The 5437-nt window shown below is 42.1% G+C and overlaps 1 long non-coding RNA gene across 1 annotated transcript; it reads left to right on the top strand.

Moving 5' to 3' along the window:
• Positions 1–690: 690 nt before the first annotated feature.
• LOC308307009 lies at positions 691–4271 on the top strand. The gene is made up of 3 exons (XR_013963194.1): positions 691–2840; positions 2954–3082; positions 3437–4271. It is a non-coding gene; the product is annotated as an uncharacterized lncRNA (long non-coding RNA).
• Positions 4272–5437: the final 1166 nt, after the last annotated feature.

Genomic DNA, 5437 nt, shown 5'->3' with positions numbered 1-5437 from the left:
TCCTCAAGACAGAGAGGAGCTATTGGAACGACTTGGAACTGGTTTGAACCAGTCTGGGCTGGCTGCCATTTTGAACCTCAGTCAGTCAGTGCTGAAGAGAAGAACAACCAGGAGTTATATGCTCTCATGGACTTTATCCTTTTTAGGTAGGTGAAACAACATAGCCACTGGATAAAGTAACCTACATGTACTGTATGTTACTTAAGAATGTTGTCTGCAGTGTTTTTGTACAAAGTGTGTATTTTTCTGAAAGGTTCATCCAACCAGTACAACTAAGCTAATGCTAACGCTAGCTAATGCTAACACTAGCTGATGCTAACGTTTTTACAGTAGACTACATCCTAATGGAACTGAATGTTCAAAATGTGTAAGATAAGCTTCCCTTTTGATAGAAGTGGACGTTTTTTTATTTTGTATTAACAGAAGGTGCTTTGCTGTGTATTTGTGCACAGCTTGCAGCCTGTTGTGTGGTATTGTGGCTAACAGAGCCAAAGTTAGCTAGCAGCTGTTCAATACTGTGTGTGTGTGTGTGTGTGTGTGTGTGTGTGTGTGTGTGTGTGTGTGTGTGTGTGTGTGTGTGTGTGTGTGTGTGTGTGTGTGTGTGTGTGTGGTATTTGTGGCTAATGTTAGCTAGCAATGGTAGTAGAGTATACAAATGGAACCAAATTAACCCTAACAGGTCTGGTTCCATTTGTACAGTTCTAGGGGAGTTATGGATGATGGGGGATCATGGCCATATGCATACTAAAAACAGGGGGTCCTTTAAATAAAAAAACAGTTTGAGAACCAGTTCTTAACTAGAAATACTGTTCATACAAAACAGTGTGGGCTCATATGGGCACAAATATATACCCCTGTGCCCTTAGCCTCATTGGCTAAGGGCCCTGCCTTTGTACTGTTGGTATTTTTTATTTATTTTATATTTTTGAGGAGAATATCCTTGGTCTATCCTATGAAGTTTTGGTATAATATACTGGTCTCAAGCCCACTTGTTGTTATTTATATCCTGTGGCACTTGTTGGTGGTGATGTCACCAAGAACACTGCTTCTCATAATTAATGTAATCAGTGATCCTGTTGACTGTTAACCACTTAAGCCCCCCAAATAATCATATTTGAACTGGGGACCCCCCAAAATAGTCATATTTGAACTGGGGACCCTCCACCCTGACAAGCACTTGGAATGCAGTGAGCTTGTAGATCTGTTATTTTCACAATTGTTGCCTCTTATATCATTTGACAATTTGGGCAACGTTTGACCAGTTTTTATATAATTTGTTTACTTTTAATGTTATAACGGTCTTTTCTTTCCTTTGTTCCCCTGTTCTTTTGAGGTATTAGAAATGTGGTTCTCAACCTTTGGGTCGGGACCCCCAGGGGCGTCCCTAAATTATTTTGGGGGGTCCCCTGATGATTGGCTAATCATTGTTTTCTCAACAGTAAACAAACCAACAAACTTTAAGTGTATAGAGGGTATTTGCACATTTCTAAAGTGACAATTTAAGGACTTTTTAATACCTCTAAAATGACAGACTAAACATTGGGCCAAATGATCAAATATTAGACTCAGAGATTGTGAAAATAGAAGATCTACATGCTCACAAAGCCTCGCAATGCGAGGCGTTGTGAGCATGTAGATCTGCTAGACTTTCACAATAGAACAGTGTTATACAAAATGTACTGTCCCAACTCTTAGTGCTCGTCAGGGTGGGGGGTCCCCAGTTAAAATATGATTATTTTTGGGGTTGCGGCCTGAAAAGTTTGAGAACAACTGCAGTACGTGACAGCAGAGTTAGTACCAGACGCTAAATAAGTAGGCTACTGGCAGCAGTGCGCAAAAGCACTTCATGTTGTTTGATCCGGCACGCAATATTTATTTATAATATCTCTTTTACATTACTCTTAACACAAATGATCCCCTCTTGCTAATCACATGTTATTATAATCACTCCTGTTATGTCAACATGCTAGATTCAGTGAGGCTCACTGAAACTAGCCTTTCTCAGCTCCAGTGCAGACAATGGGGACTGATGACACCACCATTTTGCAGCCGTGTCCTGCCCAAAGGAACAGAGCTGACCTGACTCATCTCGCTCAGGTAAGATTTGCAGATGACTGTTTGAAATGGAGATCAAGATGGTGATTCTGATAAAGGGGGCAGCAGGGGGGTAAATGGCAAAGTACAATTGCGGAGAAGTATGGGGGGCATGGTTTACATTTGTGCTACTGTAAATATATTTGGCCACCAAATCCCTGTCCCCCCCTTTTCCCCCCTCCCACTTAGATGATTGAAAACATTCTGATGGCCAAACCTGGAGGAGAGAGGATCATTACAGAGTGTCAGAATCCCCTGTCAAAACCCAGTGTTGTGAGGCCATCGCACTGATGAACCATACAACTGATGAAGCAATCGTCGAGGAGAAGATGAAACACACCTTCACCCATCGCCAAGCAATGGTTCATGACCCAGTGAAGTCCTCTGAAATATTCACCACCTTTCCAAGATTTCTTGACATTGCGGGAATGGTATGTATTGCCTTAAAGTCGAACTGAAATGAAAAATGACTTTAAACAGATCACAGCCCTGGTCATAAGGTGAACCTATTAAAAATGTATGCCATGTTGTCGTCTGTATTCCATCTTGTCTGCAGATGGAGCAGAATTTCAGTCTGATGTTTGGTGATGACATCGCTGCATCGCTGCCCCTTTTCCAAGTTCCTGGAAAAGGGGCCTACTCGCTACAGGCAGAAAGTCCTTGAACAAAGCCATGGCCTCACCCAGACAGGCGACCTTGAAGATCTGCTTCATAAAGCTGAATCCCAACAGGACAACTGGAAAATGGTATGCTGGAATTAAATGACTAATACTAATGGAAGAGGGAATTGGTTTCGAAACCAAAATGAAGAGATTTTAGTAAAAATGTCTGGGTTTTTTTCTCTCCCTTGTATTTTCAGGATGGGACAGTGAGATGTCCTCCATCTTGCCTTATCCACCTCATGCCACCCTCACCTCAAGGCCGCAACAAGAGACCAGGGAAGCTCTCAGCCCGACAAGCCATTGACCACCTTGTGAAGTTCATCTAGGTAAGGTTTTAGTTCAATTAAAGTTTAAGATGGCTCACTGTTCTGTCCCTAATAGTCACCCTTAAAACTATACTTTTGTGAAATCATGCGATAACCATGCTCATCTGTAATCAGCGACTGCCCTGTGATAATTGTCTGCTTTCGCCCCCCACAGATCTATCCCCATCAGCCTGAGATACACCGATATGAATATGTTTATTTATTTTACATTTAGCAGAATAAAGATAAGGCAGAATGTTGTTGGTTGCATTTTGTGGCAAGAAGTGATTCTGGTGGCTATCTCATAAAGTTGGGGCTCTAAACTGCAAACATATTAATTGTAATAACATGACTAATGAAGTTCTCTTGTCACAGACTGGGACCAGTGTCGAGGGGCATCTGGACAGCATCACGAGAGTCGTCAACCCTATCTACTGGCTGTGGGGACCCAGAGGTGTACCATACACAAATACTTCATTGTGATTGACAAACGTGCAATCCCGTGTAAGTCACCAGACTCCCTTGCCTCTTTCGACACGCTTTTTAAAAATCATTTCGTCTTCGCTACCTCGTACAACCGGGATCTGGCTAATGTCTACCACTTCTTGCAAAGTGCTGTTTACCAGATAGATGCTGCTACCACCAAGGTCAATCCCAGGGTCAAATAAATGAGAGCTCGGATGCTGCACTGATTATTATTTTTATTTTGTTTTTATTTATTTAATACTTTTGAGATTATATTGTCTCCTACCGGTTGGGTCCCCTACCAGAGACTCCCGGCTCTTGATTCTGCACTGATTTCTGATACTTTTGAGATGGTTTTGAGGGTTCTGATGCTAAACTGAGAAGATTTATTTTGAGGGCTCTGATGCTGCACTGAATTTTAATACTGAAAAGTATATTGTTATCTGAGTGCTCTGATGATGCACTGATTTGATACTGAGATGTTTTGTTTTATTTGTAAAGTCCCTCAGGCCAATGCCAACTCACTAACAACGCACTTGAAGTTAATCCACAGACTTTGTTCAGGAAAGACACTTTGTCTTAAATGCGGTCAGCCTGGTTGTTCTAATTTCTTTGGTACTTTATCTTAATAAAGCACACAAACCTTGTGATTATCCTGTTGAAAGCCCCTCTAAAACTGAAGGTTTAGCTGGAAGTTTTGTTGATGACTTTACATCAAACAGTGCCCCTTCTGGGTCCTTCTTAATAAGAGTCTTGTAGATTGCTGCGCTGCAACAGTCGCTGAACAGTGGCAGGTGTAGGCCGAAACGATCATTAACTCTTTGGTTATTTCAATGGAAAAGATTGTGTCTCAGGGTTTAATGTAACATTGTATCTTTTATTTTCCCCCACTGACTGAGAGAAGGTTCAAACGACATCACTGGCGTGGGGAAAACATGTTGACTGTGCTTATATAGCTAATTTCATCTTCCCTGTCTGCAGACTATGTCTTACGGTATGGCACCGAAGCTGGATGGAAGGCGGTGTCCGTGGAAACACTGGTCGCACAACGCAGAGGCGATTCACAGGAAGGGTAAGAACAGCCTGCTCTTCCTGAGAAGACGGGATCGTTTGGCGTGTGCAACAGGATGCTACAGATGTTCTACCAATCTGGTATGGCAAGTGGAGCAGTTTTCTTTGGAATAACGTGCTGGGGAGGAACAACTGAGCGGGTGACACCTTCAACCTCAACAGACTGGTGAGGAAGGCGGACACCGTTGTTGGGTTCTCCTTGCAGGGGTGGAGGAATTGGCCAGGGTGCAGGAAACTTAATACAATCTTTAAGAACTCCCACCCGAGATCCTCGGATACTGGAGTAAGAGACAGAGGAACAGATAGATTCATCTACCCAGGACGGAGACGTGAGAGACTGGCAGTCCTTCGTGAATGTTGTCCTCACATTATACAATGAAACACAACGGTCGTTTGGTAAGGACAACTGTAACTTATAACTGGAATAGTTATCACTGACTGTTTGTTCCTGTCCGGTTTTGCTGGGAGTACATGTCACTTCTGCTTTTTGCACTGACCAATGGGCACTTTGCACTCTTAAGTGAACTTTTAAGCTGTGCGCATTTAATTAGTTAAGTATTATTGCATGTGTTTTTTTTTGCATGTATTTGACTTAAGTAGCAGTGACTGTTTTGGTCACATTGATTTGATTAGGGTCACTTTCTTGTTTGGCACTGCATTCATGAGTAGTAAGGGGAGGAACTGTGATGTTTGTTTTTATTTTATTTGGAATAAAAGACCACTTTGGTCGTAGTTTGGGTTGTTGTATAACTAAAATGTATTGTTTTCTTGGCCACCTTAGAGTTACATCATGGCAAGGTAAATACACAACCCAAACCTTTTCCAAAGTAGTCTTTTAAA

This window comes from Nannobrachium achirus (genome assembly GCF_963921795.1).
Source record: "Nannobrachium achirus genome assembly, chromosome: 21".
Lineage (NCBI taxonomy): Eukaryota > Metazoa > Chordata > Actinopteri > Myctophiformes > Myctophidae > Nannobrachium > Nannobrachium achirus.
This window is presented reverse-complemented; position numbering and strand designations above follow the sequence as displayed.